Below are 22,561 nucleotides of genomic sequence, written 5' to 3'. Positions count from 1 at the left end.
TTTGTCCCTGGGGTTGACTCTGAGTTATACCTCTTGAACCTGACGGTGGAGGCCGAAGCGACTGCCTAGAGGCTGATGCCCCTGGCACTGGAGAAAGACCCCGTTGAAATCAGGGACGTTTACTCCTTTTCTTGACTAACAAAGAGGTACTTTTCCCACTTGAGATTCTTTGTCCAAATCCTCCCCAAACAGCTTTAAACCACGGAAGGGAAAACCAGTCAGGAGCTTTTTGCATGGCGTTTCGGCTGACCAATTTTTCAACCATAAGATTCTATACATATGCACCAACCCAAGCGTAAGGCAAGAGGTCTGAAGGATAGAATCTCTGATTGCGTCAACTGCAAAACACAAAGCCGCTGGCAGGTTGGCTAACTCCCAGGCCTGCTGTTGAGGGAAAACCTTGAGCACCTGCTTCATGTGGTCTCTAAAGGATTGACATACCCCAATTGCCGCCACTGCAGGTTGAGCCACTGAACCTGCCAAGGAAAAAATGTTTTTTAACAGGAATTGCAACTTTTTATCGGTTGGATTCCTAAGCATTTCAGCATTGTCAACAGGACAAGTCAGACTTTTATTTACAAAGGATATAGAGGCGTCAATTGCCGGTACACCCCACATCTTTGTGAATTTTTCCTCCATAGGATAAAGTGTTGAAAACTTTTTAGGAGGGAAAAAAAATGTCTATCTGGGTGATCCCACTCAGAATAAATAAAGCTTTTCCAGCAATAAATGAACAGGAAAAGCATGCGCAGCTTGAGGAGGCTTCAGTGAACCCAAACAAGACGTAGGTTTTTCAACCAATTCAGTTACGGGTAACTTAAATGTGGAGTGGACCATTTCAGTAAGAGATTGCACCAGCAATTTCTCAGCCTGTGAAGCTGAAGAGGGTCCTTCCCCACTTGATTCCTCAGAAGAGAAGTCATCAGTCTCACCCCTCTCACCCTTCTGAGGGAGATTCATCTCCCCTTTCACAGAGTTCCTCTGTTTGAGGGTCCTGGGTGGTAGAAGGAGACCTAATACGTTTTCCTCCACTTTGTAGGCCATTAATCTTTCCTCTAATCCACTTATGGTTGAGGAAAAAAACCTCCCGAGTAATATAAACAGGGACTGAAATGCCAGAAGCAGTTGCAGCCCCTGACCCCGATGGCTCACTCTGAACAGCCTTCCTAGGTCCATCGGGGGAGATGGTGCTGCAGAGGGGGAGTCCTCAGAGCCTGAGGGAGATCCCTTTGAGCCCCTATTTCTCTGGGTATTTGTACCTCCCCTTCTGCCCATAGTGCCAAGCACAAAATGCACAAAACGCAGAGGTACTACCAGAAATGCACCCACTGCTGAGCAAAATAGTCCAAGGCTCAGTCTGATGCTAAGTAAATGTTCCCTGGGAATGCCTGTGTCACCCACACTCACATGCCATCCATCTGCTCTGTGTCCCTCCTTGAGCTGTGTGCACCTGCAAAAGAGTGCACTTTATAGCCTTGTATAGCCCACGTTGTGGGCGTTAAACCACACCAATGTCGTGTTAATGTACCGCCCACCTCCTCTGACCATCCCTTCATCTTTTTAAAAAAAGGCCGCTTTTCCCGCGTGAGCCGAGGGCTCCGATCCTGATCAGATCTCACATGGTGGAGAGAGGAGAGCCAACGGATGGAGAGCCGCCGTAATAGCGGTGGCGGTGCGGCATACCGCCGACTGCACTATGGCCTCTAGCCTGAAGGAAGCTGTGGGGGGACATTCCTGAAAATAAAAAAAACCTTTCCCACATCCTACCTGGAGCATGGGCTCGGAGGAGCGTGCAGCTTGGACACAGAGACGAGACTGACAAGCATGAAAAGGTACATGCTCTTGACAGCCCCCGGTGATGACTTTAGGTATAGCAAAACATTTACTTAAAGGAGTAAACCCACAAGAATTAGAAAAATTCCTTACCTTATCCAGCTGCAGGGTTCTGTGTTAACAGACCCAATCTTCACCTCTCATGGTGGGCTCCGTTTAGAAAACCTTCAGGGACTGGGGCCCCCCCTTTTTTTTTAAATGGGGCATCCACAGCCCTGGGCCTGTAAAGCACCCCACCAGGAATATGGCTGAAAAAAACAAATACTGGATCCCGGAGTCCAGCTCTCTAAAAAGAGAAGCGTTACAGGTAAAGCTTGTTTATTCAGACAGGAGACCCGGATACCTATCAATTCAACCTGGAAAAGGCACTTTGAATGGATTCGTTTGCATGGCTTGCCCCAGTAAGGAATATTCCAGCAGAGCTCAACACAGCACATCTTTACTCGTGACCAACACCTAAGACACTGGCGAAAAAACGGAGGTACTCCCAGTAAGGGAAGGGGTTATATAGGGGGCTAAACTTCCTGTCCAGGGTGTGTCAGTGTCCATCACCTAGTGGTGCCTATATAACCCATTAGTAAATACTGTGGCTCTGTGTCCCGTGATGTACGAAAAATAAATGTTACCTCTTGTTATTTGTGGGTTTGTGTGAAATTCTTTTGTAGTTTCTAAAATACAATATGCATTTTTATTTAAATATTTGTAAAGACCTTACATTTTACTATAGCAGAATTACAGTCAGCTGTAGTCCATCAATGAAAGAATACAACATATGCAGACAATAATAAAACACGATTCATATATATAGTAAATACCATGTCTGGTAATGTGAAATATTAGGAGCCAGATGTTATACATGGAGCCCATGAGTTAGAGGTTACACAATGTGTAATAATATAGAGTGCTCAACCCGCAGGGGTCACTGGTATGTCTCAGGTTCTTTACCTAAATACACTATATTACCAAAAGTATTGGGGTGCCTGCCTTTAAACGCACATGAACTTTAATGGCATCCCAGTCTTAGTTCGTAGGGTTTAATATTGAGTTGGCCCCCATTTGCAGCTATAACAGTTTCAACTCTTCTGAGAGGGCCGTCCACAAGGTTTAGGAGTGTGTCTATGGGAATGTTTGACCATTCTTTCAAAAGCGCATTTGTGAGGTCAGGCACTGATGTTGGACAAGGAGGCCTGGTTCACAGTCTCTGCTCTAATTCATCCCAAAGGTGTTCTATCAGGTTGAGGTCAAGACTCTGTGCAGGCCAGTTAAGGCATGAATCCCTCCAGTTGCCTCCTATGCTGGGATCCTTCCAGGCCAGCTATCTTGAGCTCCAGCCCAATTTGTAAAACCCCTCCCGGCAGGGGTCACTCAAGGGCCACTGACAGCCTCTCCTCAACACTCCATCTCCATCTTCCACGTGACTTCCCCTTGCTGGCATGGCCCATATCTATTTATGGCATTTTCTCAGTCCCCTGCCAGCTCACTTCTGGGGATTGGCTGAGGTCTCATAAATATTGATGGCAGCTCCTCCTCACCTCCACCCTCTAATTCTGGAAGGTTCTCCAACTTTCCAGATACCAGGGGGAGACACCAGGAAGCTGCCAGGATGAGTCATCCAGCCCTGGCTTCTAACAACCTGGACCCAATTAAGTAACTTGGTAACAGGTTTATTCCTGGCCAGAAATGCTTTTACCTACTCTCAACTCTAGTAGCACACACTAGAGGGTGCTACATAAAGTTTTGTGATCCGGTAAGGATATGGAAAAAGGGGAGTGAAGACGGCACAAGTCACTTGGTGGTTAATGGCATGCTATCATGTACACATGTTGGCACAGTATTAAAGAATATGTTTTTTACTTATAAGGTACTACACTATATGAGACTTTTCTTCTTCTGGGGCACACAAGATGATGAATGACGAAGATTTATAGGCACGGAGATGTTTTGGAGAGAAAGCTTTATTGGACTCATTTGTGTTTCATAGGTCAGAAAATTCAGTAAGTGTTTGGGACATTGAACACTTAGCCCTTGTACACACGGTCCGACAACCAAATCCGTTGTAGTTATTCCGACGGATTAATTCCGGAAGAGGTCCGGAAGTGATGTTGCATACACACGGTCGGACTATATTGTCGGAAAATATAATTGTACATAACGTGATGACGTTATTTCGTTAGGACGGGACTACGTTCAGGCTAGTAGCCAATAGTTTTGGTCTAGGAATTTGATCTGAGCATGCGTGGCACTTTGTCCGTCGGAGTAGGCTACACATGATCGGAGTATGTCCGATCGGAGCATTTTTTCGGAAAATTTTACCGGCAAGTTGGAAAACTTGGTCCGTCGGATATTCCGATGGAAACAGTCTGATGCAGACCACACACAGTCGGAATATCCGACAAAACGGTCCGATAGGAAACATTCCGACGGAATCTCCTACCGTGTGTACAAGGGCTTAAAGATATATGGACCTCTTCAAAATTGAAGTGTAGTTGAGACTCTTGGTTTTTATAGTGCTGGGTGATCAAGATAAAATTCTGTAGCCAAGGTCAGCAACCAGCAGGTTGCTAAATCGGGAGCTGGATCAAGATCAGAGATGAAGCAGAGGTCAGGTACGGGTAGAACAGAAATACAGGTCAGGAGGAGCCGGAACGATAACAGGAATTAGATGCAGAACACAAGTCAAGGAACAAGCTGAAGACTAGTCAACACTTAGCCCTTGTACACACGGTCAGAGAATACGTCGGAATGTGTCCTATCGGACGGTGTTGTCGGATAATCCGACTGTGTGTGGTCTGCATCGGACTGATTCCGTCGGAATATCCGTCGGACCCAATTTTCCAACTTGTTGGAAATATTTTCCGACCAACTGGTTCGATCGGACATACTCCAATCATGTGTAGAGAATTTTGATCGGACCAAGTGCCACGCATGCTCAGATCAAATTCCTACATCAAAGCTATTGGCTACTAGCCTGAACGTAGTCCCATCGTAACGAAATTACGTCATCACGTTCTGAATGATGGGATTTTTTGACAACTTAGTCCGACCGTGTGTATGCAACAGTTTCGGACAAGATCCGACAGACAAAATCCGACAGATTTGGTTGTCGAAATCTCTGACCGTGTGCACAAGGGCTAACACTAAGTTAGAACCTCCCTTAAATATGCCTTGTGGTGTTAAAGCTGACTGACTAGCTAATGTTCGTGCAGAAGTATGCACATGCACATTCTTCCAGGCCAGCTGGCTATTAGGAATTCCCTTAGCCCTGGTACACACGGTTGGAGAATCTGTCGGAATGAGTCTTATCGGACCGTGTCGTCAGATAATCCGACTGTGTGTGGTATGCATCAGACTGATTCCGTCCGAATCTCCGTCCGACCCAATTTTCCAACATGTTGGAAATATTTCCCGACCAACTGGGCTGGACGGACCTAATCCGATCATGTGTAGAGCATTTTCATCGGACCAAGTGCCACGCATGCTCAGATCAAATTCCTACATCAAAGCTATTGGCTACTAGCGTGAACGTAGTCCCGTCGTAACGAAATTACGTCATCACTTTCTGAAAGATCGGATTTTTTGCCAACTTGGCCCGACCGTGTGTATGCAACAGTTTCGGACACAATCCGTCGGACTAAATCCGACGGATTTGGTTGGCAAAATCTCCGACCGTGTGTACGTGGGCTAATACCATCCACCCCGTTACATAAACAGGATTTTATTTTCATATTATGCCTTTTCAATTGATATGTGGAATAGGTCTCAATCTGAAACCAATCCACGCAGTGAAACAGCAGGCTTTAGGTTATATTGGCTTGTTTCTGCTGATCATTGGATGTGATATTTCAGAATTGGTAAGTGCCGGTGTCACGGGACAGTAACATGTTTCCAAGAAGTTTTCTGCCCTGGGCGCTCCACTTTTTAATGATTAAAAGCCGGTTGACGTCAGTAAGTCCCAAGAATGAATAGGTGGCACCAGCTGGGACTCGGTTCACATGAAAAGGCCCCTCGAACTAAGCTGAACATATAAACACAAATAAACACTCATTACTTCTCAGCATCCATTGAACAATACCAGCTTGAGAATATCTTTAAGGGAGCCTGATGTTGAAAGGATCCAGATGCTTTCTTCTGCAGAGCTTTGTATAGAGAGGTAACAAGAGGTCCAAAACTTGTAGATAGAAACATCTGTTTGCTGCACGGGTCAAAGTGTAAGGCAGCGCAGTTAGTACTGCTTCCAATTACAGGAAACAGGATGGCATTAATTCAGAGTACACTAAATGCAACATACGGAGAAGCTGGAAATCATTCAGTCTGCAGTTATGAAGTATACAGAAGTTTGCCAGGCAATTGTTTTTTTTTTTTTGTTTGGAAAGCTCGGCTTTGACTCAAGACTAAACCCTTGTACACACGGTCAGACATGACATGTGAAGGACTTATCCCCCCAGTCTCTTCCATCCCCCTAATAAAATCTCCAATCCCTCCCCACAAAAAACGTAACAAGGTATTGGAGTAAATGGCCTTGCCGGCCTTTTATTAACAAAATTAACATAAACATAAATAAATAACATCTTTTAAAATAAACTTTATAATAACCTTCTCTGTACTTTTTATGGGTCTTGGAGGGGAACACACACCACTGGTCACTGCGACAAACTTTGTATCAACTTTTAGGTCTCCAGTCGCAAACCCCTGACTGTAAGACGGTACCCAACCTTCGCAGTGACCTACCTTTTCCACCCCTTCCTGGTTAACCCCTTGTAACCGGAAGGTACCTGATACCCCAGCTGGGTAACAACCACGTTATATCTCCATATAACATACATCTCCTCCTCCTCCTTTACAGACCCAAACCACTGCCACTACTGCCCCTATTAAATACACTCTACATAAGGGAGGGTGGGTGGGAATCTCTCTCCCCGCCGCTCACGACTGACGTCACTTCCTCCCCTTGCCTCCTTCCTCTCCCGGCGAACAGATTTCTCCTGCTGAGGCACCTCCCCTTTTCTTAAAGGGAACCTGCCTCAGCCTCCTCCCTGACAGCGTGACTGTGCAGTCCGCACATGTCATGCTGTCCCTGCGCTAATGCTCTGCTCCGGGACTCCCTTTCCGACAACCAAATCCGTCAGATTTTGTCCGACGGATTTTGTCCGAAATTGTTGCATACACACGGTCGGACAAAGTTGTCGGAAAATCCAATCGTTCAGAACGTGGTGGCGTTATTTCGTTACGACGGGACTACGTTCAGGCTAGTAGCCAATAGCTTTGGTGTAGGAATTTGATCTGAGCATGCGTGGCACTTTGTCCGATTGGAATTCTCTACACATGATCGGACAAGGTCCGATCGGATCATGTTGTTGGAAAATTTTACCGACAAGTTGGAAAACAGAACAGAAACAGAAACTGATACTCCGACAGAAACAGTCCGATGAAGACCACACACAGTCGGATTATCCGACAAAACGGTCCGATTGGACACATTCCATCGGAATCTCCGACCGTGTGTACAAGGGCTAACACGTGTGTAAACAGCAAGAAGGTCCTACCCAACTGGACAGTCCTGATTTGCAGGCCTTGGGCTAGTAGGGGTGGTTAGGGACGAGTGAATGGAACAAAGTGAACCACAATTACATCTGGATTGCAGTGATTTGCTCATGGCAAGTATCTTTTGTCATTTTGTAACACAGTTGATTGAACCATGAGACCTTTCTCCCATCCATTTCTTCTCCGTGACCCCATGCCTACCATTTTTCAATGCCTTCTTTTTTCCAAAAACAAATTAGGCCAGGTTTGCCATCCAACACCACATAAAAAACGTTGTCTTAGCCCTTGTACACACGGTCGGACATTCCGACGGAAAATGTCCGATCGGACCGTATTGTCGGATAATCCGACCGTGTGTGGGCTTCATCGGACTGTTTCTGTCGGAATATCCAACGGACAAAGTTTTAGAGCTGGGCTATAAAATTTTCCGACAACATGATCAAATCGGACTTTGTCCGATCGTTTGTAGAGAATTCCGATCAGACAAAGTGCCACGCATGCTCAGATCAAATTCCTAGACCAGAGCTGTTGGCTACTAGCCTGAACGTAGTCCCATCGTAACGAAATAACGTCATCACGTTACGAACGATCGGATTTTCCGACAACTTTGTCTGACCGTGTGTATGCAACACCAGTTTCGGACAAAATCCGACGGATTTTGTTGTCGGAATGTCCGACCGTGTGTACAAAGGCTTAGAAGAGTGGCCCCATTTTCTGAGATCATTGGACGCTTCCTACTGCTCTATACTGTCATAATCCCCTGTGCCTTGGGGCCGGATGAGCTCACACTTATTGCCATAATGTTATCTTTCATCACTGTAATTTACTGTGCAGTTGCTAATCGCTATCCATTCTTCTCACTGACTGGAGGAGGAGGTTGTAGCCAAAAAAGGTTCATGTAAAAGGCATCCCTCTTTACCATCATAGACTGTTGGAAAGTATGCATGAATTACTTCCATTCCAACAGAAGAAAGCGAGAGAGGGGGAGATGGTAAAGGTTAAAGTGGAACTCCAACCAAAATAATTCCTGACTAGTATTGGATAGAGTAGGGAAGGCTTAGGTTTTTATGTCAGGAAGCAAAAGAAATTCCCCAAAAATGCTGTCTTTATTTAATTAATATGTATTTCTGTATTTATTACAGATACTCATATAGCGCTGTCACTGCTTTACACATATATATTATACATTCACATCAGTCCCTGCTCTCAAGGAGCTTACAATCTTGTTTCCAGACTAGGTGTCCCTGTTGAAAATTTTTTCCATGACAACTGTAAATTTTAGATGGCCCCACACTCTGTTCCAGTTACAGTGCTCCCCAGGGCAGAATATTGGAGTAACCCTGGACAGCAATAGAATTATAGTTAACCACTTGCCTACAGTGCACTTTCACCCTCTTCATGCCCAGGCCCTTTTTCAGGTTTCGGCACTGTCGCACTTTGAATGACAATTGCACGGTCATGCAACACTGTACCCATATGAATTTTTTATAATTTTCTTCACATGAATAGAGATTTCTTTTGGTGTCATTTAATCACTGCTGGGTTTTAATTTTTTTTACTGGAAAAAAAAGAAAAAAGAATGAAAATTTTAAAAAAATTAAATAAATCTTAATTCTGTCAGTAAATTTTGTAAATAAGTAATTTTTCTCCTTCACTGATGAGCACTGATAGGCTGCACTGATGGGCACTGATCAGGTGGCACTTATGGGCACTGATAAAGCGGCACTTATGGGCACTGATGAGGCGACACTTATGGGCACTGATTAAGTGGCACTGATGAGGAGGCACTAATAATGTTTTACAAATAAATATGTGAAAAGTGTGCCGTGCATTTGTATTCAGCCCCCTTTACTCTGATACCTCTAACTAAAATCTAGTGGAACCAATTGCCTTCAGAAGTCACCTAATTAATAAACAGAGTCCAACTGTGTGAAATTTAATCTCAGTATAAATACAGCTGTTCTGTGAAGCCCTCAGAGGTTTGCTAGAGAACCTCAGTGAACAAACAGCATCACAAAGGCCAAGGAACACACCAGAGAGGTCAGGTATAAAGTTCTGGAGAAGTTTAAAGCAGGGTTAGGTTATAAAAAAAAAATATCACGGAGCATTTCCATCCATCATCCGAAAATGGAAAGAGTATGGCACAACTGCAAACCTACCAAGACATGGCCGTCCACCTAAACTGACCGGCCGGATAAGGAGAACATTCATCAGAGAAGCAGCCAAGAGGCCCATGGTAACTCTGGAGGAGCTGCAGAGATCCACAGCTCAGGTGGGAGAATCTGTCCACAGGACAACTATTAGTCGTCTCTCCACAAATCTGCCCTTTATGGAAGAGTGGCAAGCTGAAAGACATTATTTAAAGAAAGCCATAAGAAGTCCCATTTGAAGCCATGTGGGGGACACAGCAAACATGTGGAAGAAGGTGCTTTGATCAGATGAGACCAAAATTTAACTTTTTTGGTCTAAAACAAACACTGAACACACCATCCCCACCGTGAAACATGGTGGTGGCAGCATCATGTTGTGGGGATGCTTTTCTTCAGAAGGGACAGGGAAGCTGGTCAGAGTTGATGGGAAGATGGATGGAGCCAAATACAGGGCAATCTTAGAAGAAAATCTGTTGGAGTCTGCAAAAGACTTGAGACCGGGGCAGAGGTTCACCTTCCAGCAGGACAACTCCAAACATACAGCCAGAGCTACTATGGAATGGTTTAGATCAAAGCATATTCATGTGTTAGAATGGCCCATTCAAAGTCCAGACCTCATTCCAATTGAGAATCTGTGGCAAGACAGGAAAATTGCTGTTCACAGACACTGCATCCAATCTGACAAAGCTTGAGCTATTTTGCAAAGAAGAATGGGCAAAAATGTCCCTCTCTAGCTGTGCAAAGCTGGTAGAGACAGTCCCAAAAAGACTTGCAGTCGTAATTGCAGAGAAAGGTGGTTCTACAAAGTATTGACTCAGGGGGGCGCCATACAAATGTACCCCACACTTTTCACATATTTTTTTTTTTTTTTTTTAAATGTTGAAAACCATAATTTTCCTTCCACTTGACAATTATGTGCCACTTTGTGTTGGTCTATCACATAATATCCCAATAAAATACATTTACATTTTTGGTTGTTACATGACAAAATAGGGAAAATCTCAAGGGGTATGAATACTTTTTCAAGGCACTATATATTATTTGCTATCAACAAATGTATGCTGGGTGCATTTAATTTGCATATTACTTTGATTTTATTACCTTACAACGTGGATATTTTTGCATATTTTGTTTTCCAATTAATTCCAAAATGGCAGTGCAGAGCAGTAGTCTCAGGGTCTCTTGGATGCCTAAACAAGGGAGGCTTTTACAGGTAAAGAATATACATAAAGTATGTTATGGTAAGATTTTTGTTTAATTTAAGCAACTGACAGGATCTCCTTCAGAAAGCCCTTCCATCTGTAGCGGATGACATTTTGGACAAAATGTCATACCCATGTAAATTTAGTTTTTGCTTCAGAACAGTAAGGGTTCTGAGGGTTAATTACGTAGGTTGGCCTTGACATCAGTCTGGCCAGGCTGTGTTGGAAGTTCTGCCTGCTCTTGTGAGCAGTGAGGTGCACATGACAGGCCAGAACCAGGCCTGGTTGGACGTTTTGAGTATCAACCTTCTCGGAACCGGTGGGAGTGCCGGGCCCCGCCAACGAGTCTGGGAGGGGGTAATTAAGATGTGTGGGTCACATGTTTGGGAGAGAGGAGTTTGTGAGGCCCGTGTGATCTGTTCTGGTTCCAGGACCGGGGTAGCCCCGTGAGGGGTCCCGGTCACAGGGGGGGGTTCGACATCCCGCAACATGTTCCTGTTAGAGGCCCCTAATAGACCTGCCTGGTCTGGGGGAAGGATCCGTCTGTTCCCGGGTCACGGAACCTGCTGGTCCGAGGCGCAGTAACTGAGGGAGGATTCAAGGTATCCGGGTGTTCTCTCGGCTTGGAGAGGCGCCACAGCTCGTGGAAGTGACCGGGGGAGGACTCTTCAGAGGAGGGCCGACAAGTGGCATCCTAAGAAGTGCCTGGTTACTGAGTTGGAAAGGACATTGACGAATTCACGTTTTTCCAGTGCCATTGAGGAGACAGAGAACGTTCCAGGTACTGAGGAAAAAGGTTCCTGTTCACCCTTAGTTACAACTTGTACACGTTCATAGGATTGTTTCAAGTATTTGAGTCAACGTGCTACGACCGGACTAGAATAAGGAAGTTCATAGCCAGTAGCCAATAGCTGCCCTCGCGTCGGTTTTTGTCCGTCGGACTAGCATACACACGAGTGGATTTCTCGGTCCGGCGAAAAAATTTAAAACATGTTCTATTTCTAAAGTCAGATTTTTGGCAAGCAAAGGTCCGATGGAGCCAACACGTGATCGAATTGTCTGACAGACTCGTTCCGTCGGACCTTTGCTGTCAAAAAGTCCGGTCGTGTGTACGTGGCATAAGGGTTAAAAATAGTTCATGCTGATCAGGAGATTAATTGTGCTTTCACTTCTAAAGCAATGAAAAGCTTTATCTATGGTTTCAGTGTCCCATAATAAAAGGCACTCCATTGCTGATGATAAAGGAGTTAATCTCGCCTTCCCAGTGGGAGAAATGTGACTTTTGCAATCTCTCTGAGTCAATAAGCCTCTTCCAGTCTTTTCACTCCTTGTAAGAGTATACCCTTCTGATACAATTTACAGCTTGTGAGTAACACACAAAGGATATGAATCCATCCACCAAGTACTTCAACAGGGGGCCCAGGTCAACAGTCCTCCCCATAAAACAAGTTTAAAGGTCTTCAGGCTTCTTGTTAAACATCAGGCCACATCTGAAGGGGAATGGGGGTCCTCTTTCCATGAAAAGCCGGCAAAGCTTCTCCTTATGCCATCAATAAATACTGACACTCTTTAGCTTCTCTCTTTCCAAGTCACACAGTTCAGCTTCTGAAAAGCATAATAGAAGGGGAACTGAGTCTACATAGAAGGGAAGGAAGAAGGATCTTGAAGATCATGTGTTGCTTTAGAGCAGGGGTAGGCAACCCTTCAACCTCTCAACCTCTTGAAGGTTGAGAGGTTGAGATCTACTGTACCTGGACAACATTAAAGGAAGCAAAGGTCACCAGGGGGGGTTGGCATGTACTAGGTGGCACCCTTAAAAAAAAAAAAAAAAAAAGATCAAACTACCAATAAAAAGATGTAGACATAGTGGACGTAGTTGTAGTGTTCTGTATCCCCCAACCAGGGCCGTCTTTAAGGCAGGGCAAAAGGGGCAGCTGCCCTGGGCCCTGTCATTGTTGTGGGGCCCAAAGCGGCTGCCTCATACTTGCCAACTATCTCAGTTTAAATTTCCTTGTCTCTTGCTGTGTCCCAATATCTCAGTGTGAAGTGCTGCTACTAATGCTGCCCCGCTCTGCCCTATTGTTGTGTACAGATGACTCACCTGCAGACCCTGTGTTTACATGTAAATGACCAGCATTCATATGTAAATAGAAGCAGCATTCATATGTAAATAGCTGCATAGATATGTAAATAAAGGCGTGATCCATATGTATAGCATGACCCCTGGAGTGAGGAGATGATGTGCTGTAACCTCTAGCAACGAATCAGTGAGCAGTATTACTGTACAGTAATCTCAACAAGCAGAAATAATGTGCTGTAACCTCTAGCAGCTAATCGGTGAGCTGTAATGTGTGCTGTAACCTCTAGCAACCAGTCAGTGAGCGGTAATGATACACTGTAACCTCTGGCAACCAATCGCAATAGCTGCCTGATCTGATTCAATAAACTGATTTTGAGTCTAGCTGCTATTTATTGTATGTCTCAGAGCAGGTGGAGAGCAAAACTGCATGGGGGGGGCCCAAGAAAAGTTTTGCCCAGGATCCAATCAATATTAAAGACAGCCCTGTGGCTGGAGCTACATAAAAATTCAGGCTGCTCATTTGACTCTCCCACACACTACATTCTGGAAACCTCCAGAAGACAGAAGGAATTAAGCAATCAAACCTGCAGTCTGCAGAGGCCAGAGCAACACAAAAAAATCACAAGCTGCTCACTGAACACAGGGGAACCACAAGATCTAAATTTTCCTAACCTTATTAGCAACCTATCTGGGAGGGTGCTACACCAGCAGGGCAAAAGGGGCAGCTGCCCTGGGCCCTGTCATTGTTGTGGGGCCCAAAGCGGCTGCCTCATACTTGCCAACTATCCCAGTTTACATTCCCTTGTCCCTTGAAGTTTAAGTCCTGTGCTGCTAATAATGCTGCCCAGCTCTGCCCTATTGTTGTGTACAGATGACTCACCTGCAGACCTCTGTTTACATGTAAATACTGGCATTCATATGTAAATAGCTGTGACATGCATACGTAAATAGCTGAGGCCAACTGTATTGATATGTAAATAAAGGCAGCATTCATAGGTATATCATGCCCCCCTGCAGTGAGGAGAAGATGTGCTGTAACCTATAGCAACCAGTGAACAGTATTACTGTACAGCAACCTCTAGCAGCCAATCAACAAGCAGAAATGTGCTGTAACATCTACCAACTAATCAGTGAGCCTTAAGGAGTGCTATAACCTCTAGCAACCAGTCAGTAAGCAGTAATCATATGCTGCAACCTCTGGCAACCAATCGCAATCGCTGCCTGATCTGATACAGTAAACTGATTTTAAGTCTAGCTGCTATTTATTGTATGTCTCAGAGAAGGTGGAGAGCGAAATACATGGGGGGAGGGGGGCCCTAAGAGAATTTTTGCCCAGGGTCCAATCAATATTAAAGATGGCCCTGCTGCCAACGCAGTGTCCCCTTCCCCTTCGCATCACCCCCCCCCCCCCCCGTAATGGCCTCTGCCCTCCCCCACAGTAGTGTCCTGTACCCCCCCAATGTAGTGTCCTCTGCCACCTTCACATCACCCCCACTGTTGTGTCCTCTGCCCCTCAATGCAATGTTCTTTGCCTCCCTCCCCCCAAAGCAGTGTCCTCCACCCACAGGAAATTTGGTCAAAATTGATGACAAGATGAATGCAGTATGTTATCAAAAAATACTGGAGGAATATTTGCATTCATCAGCCCAGAAGCTGCGCATGGGACGTACTTTGGAAAAAAACACAATAATTGTTGCGCTAAGGTATTCCAGCAGGCAAAGCTGTGCCATCTGGGGTGATGAGGAAGTGATTATGATGTCAGGATCCTGAACATATAGTCCTACGTTCTGACCAATGAGCAGCAGAGAGTCAATATATAAATAAAATGATGTTAGGAATGACTCATGATAGGGGTAATGGGTTTTTAAAGTCCATAGCCTGGGTGATTTGCCACAGGGAGTATAGCTGGCACAGGGAAGGCAGCACGATGAAGAGTAGAAGAACCTCTGGGAAGAATACAAGAAAAAAAAAAGACCAGCAGTGCCAATCTAAATGCAGCAATATTGTAACACATTTAATTTAGTAGTAATGCACTCGCTCGAAACAGGATAAAAGCAGGCACATCTTGGTGAATGTCAGATGGACATCAGGGTTCCAAAACGATCATCCAGGCCTGATGAAGGAGCATGCATGCCCTGAACGCATGCACGTCATAGCTTCCTCCTACTGAGACCAGGGACTTCCTGAATGATGGCTTCCTCCTGCGCCCTGTATGCTCTAGCCCGGGACACCGGAAACCACTGGCGCCACCAAGCAAGACAAAACGAAACGCGTCGGGAGGACTCCACTGCCGCCATTTTATATATAAAGTGCTTGATCAACTACTTAAATGTGAGTTTGATACCTTTTTAATAAATTGAATTGTTTTATGGAATTACGCTATATGGCCTCATCTTTTTATCCCATATTTCCATCCTTGGGAGTTTGGCCTGTTATGTGATTGGAGGAAACCTGTTCTGTATTCATTGGTGTTTGGAAGAAATTTCCCCACTGAGTTTGGTGTTCCAGCGCCCCGTGGGTTTAATTGCTCTACAGTTATCCTAAACAAAAGCGTGATTGACCCTTGGAATATACGTTCTTTTGGGTCAGATATATTTGGTAAGCCGGCATCTGCTAAGGTGGTGGTATTGGCACACGGGTGTTCGTATATCATAATACTGAGGATCGGAGGGTACATCCCCTTTTCTCTACTGCACCTGTGGGACTCGAATTGTTTTCACAGACTCTATTGAGTTTTTGCATGATGGATTTATTTTTATTTTTTGTATACTCTTTGCATATATGTGAATACACGTTTGCACTGAAGTTGTGTAATATTAACCTTTGTTAATTAGGACAACATATGTCATTGGAATCACATGAGGTCACACATGGGTGTGACAGATTTGGTCACTGATTTGTGCACCTAGTTTCTTTTTTTAGCGCTACACTTTTGCATTGTTTAGGACAAAACAGCGCTGTCTGAATGATCGTTTTGGATCCCTGATGTCCATCTGACATTCACCAAGATCTGCCCGCTTTTATCCTGTTTTAAGTGAGTGCATTACCACTGAATTAAATATGTTACAATATTGCTGCACTTAGATTGGCGCTTCTTATCTATTTTTTTTTCTTGTTTTTTTTTTCTTGTTTTTTTCTTGCATGGGACGTACTTGGACATTCCAACATGACGATGATCCAAAACACAAGGCAAAGTCCACCTGTCATTGGCTACAGCAGAATAAAGCGAAGGTTCTGGAGAGGACATCTCAGTCTCCTGACCTCAATATCATTGAGCCCCTCTGGGGAGATCTCAGATGTGCCGTTCGTGCAAGACAGCCCAAGAATTTACAGGAATTGGAAGCTTTTTGTCAAGAGGAATGGGGCAGCTTTACCATCTATGAAGATAAAGAGCCTCATCCACAAATACCACAAAAGACTTCAAGCTGTCATTGATGTTAAAGGGGGCAATACACGGTATTAAGAACTGGGGTATGTAAACTTTTAAACAGGGTCATTTGGGTAGTTTCTGTTCTGATTATGATTTAAAAAGAGTAAACACAGTTGATTGATAATAAATGGTTTCAGCCAAACACTGACCATGAGTGAAAGAAAAGTTTTTGTGTTATCATTCATATTCTCTGAAAAATGTGCAAGAAATCATAAATTCTGCCAGGGTATGTAAACTTATGAGCACAACTGTATTTACTATGATTATCAATCAGCTCTATCATGTAGGGCAGGGGTCTCTAAGCTTTCTGAACAAATAGCCAGTTCACAGTCCTTGCGAATTTGGGGGGGGGGGGGGGGGCGACTGTGGCCAATGTGATTAGAAAACTCCCTGGTGTCAGTGAGAGTAAACAGTTCCCCATCATCGGTTTAAATGGAAGGAATAGTGCCCTATTGTTGGTATCAGTGGGAGGAACAGTTCCCCGTTGGTGTCTGTGGAAGGAATGGTGTCCCATCATTGGTGTCTGTGGGAGGAATGGTGTCCCATCATTGGTGTCTGTGGGAGGAATGGTGTCCCATCATTGATGTCTGTGGGAGGAATGGTGCCCATTCATTGGTGTCTGTGGGAGGAATGGTGTCCCATCATTGGTGTCTGTGGGAGGAATGGTGCCCTATCATTGGTGTCTGTGGGAGGAATGGTGCCCTATCATTGGTGTCTGTGGGAGGAATGGTGCCCTATCAATAGTGTCTGTGGGAGGAATGGTGCCCATTCATTGGTGTCTGTGGGAGGAATGGTGTCCCATCATTGGTGTCTGTGGGACGCAGGGGGCCCTATCATTGATGTCTGTGGGAGGAATGGTGCCCATTCATTGGTGTCTGTGGGAGGAATGGTGTCCCATCATTGGTGTCTGTGGGAGGAATGGTGCCCTATCATTGGTGTTTGTGGGAGGAATGGTGCCCATTCATTGGTGTCTGTGGGAGGAATGGTGCCCATTCATTGGTGTCTGTGGGAGGAATGGTGCCCATTCATTGGTGTCTGTGGGAGGAATGGTGTCCCATCATTGGTGTCTGTGGGAGGAATAGTGTCCTATCACTGGTGTTTGTGGAAGGAATGGTGCCCATTCATTGGTGTCTGTGGGAGGAATGGTGCCCATTCATTGGTGTCTGTGGGAGGAATGGTGTCCCATCATTGGTGTCTGTGGGAGGAATGGTGCCCTATCATTGGTGTTTGTGGAAGCAATGGTGTCCCATCATTGGTGTCTATGGGAGGAATGGTGCCCATTCATTGGTGTCTGTGGGAGGAATGGTGTCCCATCATTGGTGTCTGTGGGAGGAATGGTGCCCTATCATTGGTGTCTGTGGGAGGAATGGTGCCCTATCAATAGTGTCTGTGGGAGGAATGGTGCCCATTCATTGGTGTCTGTGGGAGGAATGGTGTCCCATCATTGGTATCTGTGGGACGCAGGGGGCCCTATCATTGGTGTCTGTGGGAGGAATGGTGCCCATTCATTGGTGTCTGTGGGAGGAATGGTGTCCCATCATTGGTGTCTGTGGGAGGAATGGTGCCCTATCATTGGTGTTTGTGGGAGGAATGGTGCCCATTCATTGGTGTCTGTGGGAGGAATGGTGCCCATTCATTGGTGTCTGTGGGAGGAATGGTGTCCCATCATTGGTGTCTGTGGGAGGAATAGTGTCCTATCACTGGTGTCTGTGGAAGGAATGGTGCCCATTCATTGGTGTCTGTGGGAGGAATGGTGCCCATTCATTGGTGTCTGTGGGAGGAATGGTGTCCCATCATTGGTGTCTGTGGGAGGAATGGTGCCCTATCATTGGTGTTTGTGGAAGGAATGGTGTCCCATCATTGGTGTCTGTGGGAGGAATGGTGCCCATTCATTGGTGTCTGTGGGAGGAATGGTGTCCCATCATAGGTGTCTGTGGGAGGAATGGTGTCCCATCATTGGTTTCTGTGGGAGGAATGGTGTCCCATCATTGGTGTCTGTGGGAGGAATGGTGCCCTATCATTGGTGTTTGTGGAAGGAATGGTGTCCCATCATTGGTGTCTGTGGGAGGAATGGTGCCCATTCATTGGTGTCTGTGGGAGGAATGGTGTCCCATCATTGGTGTCTGTGGGAGGAATGGTGTCCGATCATTGGTGTCTGTGGGAGGAATGGTGTCCCATCATAGGTGTCTGTGGGAGGAATGGTGTCCCATCATTGGTTTCTGTGGGAGGAATGGTGCCCCATCATTGGTGTCAGTCGCAGTTTGGAGAAAATAGACTGCAACTGCTTATATGGTCATTTAGGAATTTAGGAAGGAAATCCACCATCAATAAGCCTTTACAATCCCAAAAAACAGAGGCCATCCGTTTTCCAGCTGACCACACAGACATGGCTTACTTTGGATCTGCTGAAATGTGATGCTTCTACTGTTTTGATTGTGGTTTGGACTGATAATAGTGGACCCATGTTTTATCAGTGGTTACAAACCTGTCCATGAAGTTTGCAGGATCAGCTTGAAAATGGAGGCAAGCAAGTCAGAGGATGTCTTAATAACAAACACGATGTTGATTGGCAGTCAAAATCTTGGGTACTCTTTTTGCTGAAGCCTTCGCCATGCCCAATTTACTGTGTAAAATGTTGTGCACTCGTTCATATGAGATGCCCATAGTCTCCGCTATCTCTTTTACCTTCAATCTTCTGTGTGCCATTACCATATGGATGTCATGATCATTGTTTTTATCTGTAGTTGCCATTGCTGGCCTACCACTGCGAGGGTCATCTTCAGTGCTCTCTCTCCCGTGTTGAAATTCAGCTGTCCAGTTTTTGAGTGTTGCATATGAAGAACAAGATGTCTCCACGGTTTTTGACATGTCCTCATAAACTGCCTTGGGGATAAAGCCTTCTTTGCAGAGGTATTTGATCACTGCTCAAATCTCTAAGTTCTCGGTGTTCAAAAATGTGGTGTGTAGGCTGCGTTATCCATTGAATTGTTTGCAAACATTTAATTTGTTTCGATCATTCTATCTTGGTCTGGGGAGCTATTGTTCTTTATTATCACATTAGCAGACATGTAATATGTTGGTTCACCACCGGCTATATATCTATGATCTATTTCTTTTCTCTATGGATTTGTACTTTTTTTTTAACGTTTTAAATGTAGCACCCACCTAGGTACAGTAGGTGCTAGGGTTAGGTAAACTTTGTTTTGGCTCAATGTAACCAGTGTGTTGTTTGTTCTGGCCATTTTCCAAGTTTCAGTGGCTGCAGAATTGACTGCTTCCCCCTGGTTGGTCCAGAAATGTTCTGGACATTAATGGGCAGGAAGAGTGCAACCATCAGCAGAATATTCATACAGCCCAGGCCAATCCCTGGTGGGGAGGTACCCAGATGGTGGCTGGGAGTCTGTATAAATACTCTGAGACTGAGAACAGCTGGGTCTTTTTGTCCCCTGAGGAGGAGATTACAGCCCAGTGATGGCAAACCTTGGCACCCCAGATGTTTTGGAACTATATTTCCCATGATGCTCATGCACTCTGCAGTGTAGTGGAGCATCATGGGAAATATAGTTCCAAAACATCTGGGGTGCCAAGATTCACCATCACTGCCCTAGGCCATTCTGCCATGTGCCTGATGGGTCGCGCATGCTGCTGAGAGTTGCTGAAAACTGACTGAGAAGCAGTTGTCTGAGGATCTGGTACCACGGGGTGGACGTGTCTCGAGGATTTTTTCCAAGGACATTTGTGAACACAGACTGGTGAGACAGATCCTAGAGACTGTGTGCAGTTGCCATCCCTCATGTGATGCCGGAAGATCCCCCTCCCCCCCCCAATGACCAGGCCATTTTTTGTGATATGACATTGCGTTTGTTTAACCACTTCAATATGGGGCACTTTCACCCCCTTCCTGCCCAGGCCAATCTTCAAAGCTGTCACACTTTGAATGACAATTGCTCAGTCATGCAATGCTGTACCCAAAAAATGTTTTATAATTTTTTCAGACAGATAGAGCTTCTTTTTTTTTTGGTGGTATTCATCACTGGGTTTTTTATTTTTTGCTAAACAAATGAAAAAAGGTCAAACATTAAAAAAAAAAAGTTTTTCTTCAATTCTGTTACAACATTTTGTAAATAAGTAATTGTTCTCCTTCACTGATGCACTGATGAGGCGTCACTGACTGGAACTGATATGCAGCACTGATGAGGAGGCACTGACAGGCATCACAGATAGGCACTGAAAGACAGCACTGGTGGACACTTATTGGCATCACTAGTGGGCACATGTGGGCATCACTGATGGGGCTGCACTGATAATCAATGCACTGATTATCAGCACAGACCCCCTTGTAAGGAGAACCATTTATCAGCTCTCCTCTACTCACGCTTAGCGGCTCTGCTCTACTCGCGCCTTGTCAGCTTGAATAGAGGAATGCTGGCTCCTATTGCACTTTCTATTTACACTGTGATCAGCTGTGATTGGACACAGCTGATCAAATGGTAAAAAGCCTACGTCATAGGCTCTTTGCTGAGATCGGAGAGTCCGGTGTGTCCGCACCAACGATCGCTGTGCTGCCCGCCTCCAGAGGCGTTCACGAGTGGCATGTTATGAAGGACGTCATATGATGCCCAGTCACAAAAAAGAAATCCCCACCAGGCCATTTTGCTATTTACATATTTTTGGCAAACAAAACATCCCAATAAGTGTATATTGAAGCAAAAGCTATAGCGTCTACAAATTATGGGATATTTTTCTTTCTTTATTTTTTTACTAGGAATGGCGGCAGTTAGTGACTTATAGCAGGGCTTTCATATTGCCATGGGTATTCTGACACTAACTGACACTTTTTGGGGACCAATGACACTAATACAATGATCGGTGATAAAAAATATGCACTGTCACTGTACGAATGACACTGGCTGGGAAGTGGTTGACATCAAAGGGTTAACTGTGTACCTAGCCAGTGTTTTTTTTTAAGCTGTGTGCTTTTACTTTTACTAGGGAAGGACATGGATCCATGTCCCTGCTTTGCAGGAACACAAGATCAATGCTGTCCCTCTTATCAGAACGGCGATCTGCCTTGTTTAAATACAGACTACCGTTCTGCCTCTCTGTTGGATGATCGGTCAGTGCTGGTGGACATTAAGTCTGCGGTACCTGCTGCTGGGCTCCCACTGTGTATGGTCACAGCGGGAGCAAGCCACGCATGTCTCCTATCCAGAAGGTGTGGAGGTGCCACCCTGTAGCAATAAACTGCTATAGGGTGGACCTTAGGTGGTTAAAGGGGGCATTGTGTCTAATGTCCTTGAAGAGCTCAGTCTATTTAATTCTTAGTGAAAGTACTTTTCTCATACTGTCCAAAGAGGAAGATTTATCTCTGGGGGGGATCCAGGATGGAAAAGGACCTGGAGGTCCTAGTAGATGATAGGCTCAGCAATGGCATGCAATGGGGATTCACTCCATAGATAAAACGATAATCCCCCCCCCCCCCCCCCGTCTACAAGACTCTGGTCCGGCCGCACCTGGAGTATGCTGTCCAGTTCTGGGCTCCAGTCCTCAGGAAGGATGTACTGGAACTGGAGAATGACATACAAGGTGAATACAGGGGTATCACTACATAAAAGAAAAAAAAAAAAACAATTGATAAATAAAAGATTATTGTGGACTCTTCCATCCATTTTTGGCCTTACACTCCTTTCTGTATTTCTATGGTTTGAGAAAAAGAAATGTAACCAAGGGTTTAACCCATAAGTGCTCAACCTGTGACCCTCCAGCTGTTGCGGAGCTATAAGTCCCATCATGCCTCTGCCTTTGGGAGTCATGCTTGTAACTGTCAGCCCTGCAATGGCTCATGGGACTTGTAGTTCCGCAACAGCTGGAGGCCGCAGGTTGAGCACCCGTGGATTTTAGCCCTTCCCCATGCTACCCAAAGATATAAAACCTGTTGTGGCTGGAGCCCCTGTTTAACCACTTCCCACCCAGCCTATAGCAGAATGATGGCCGGGAAGTGTTTCAGTTATCCTTACTGGGCGTTATATGATGTCCAGCAGGATAACAAGCCAGCGCACACCCGCGGCAATCGGTGTTGTGGTGTGTCAGTCTGACACACCACAACTCCGATCTAGGCGAAGAGCCTCTGACGGAGACTCTTTACCACTTGATCAGCTGTGTCTAATCACAGCTGGTCACAGTGTAAACAGGAAAAGTAGTGTATCGGCCTTTCCTCAATCGCGTCTGACAGACGCGAGTAGAGAAGAGCTGGTCTCCTAAAGGGCTGGTCTCCTAAAAGGGGGTCTGCGCTGATTGATTTTCAGTGCAGCCCCCCTGAGGATGC

This window comes from Lithobates pipiens, unplaced genomic scaffold, assembly GCF_037356315.1.
Source record: "Lithobates pipiens isolate NorthernLeopardFrog02 unplaced genomic scaffold, aLitPip1_a1.2 Scaffold_7, whole genome shotgun sequence".
Taxonomy (NCBI): Eukaryota; Metazoa; Chordata; class Amphibia; order Anura; family Ranidae; genus Lithobates; species Lithobates pipiens.
This window is presented reverse-complemented; position numbering follows the sequence as displayed.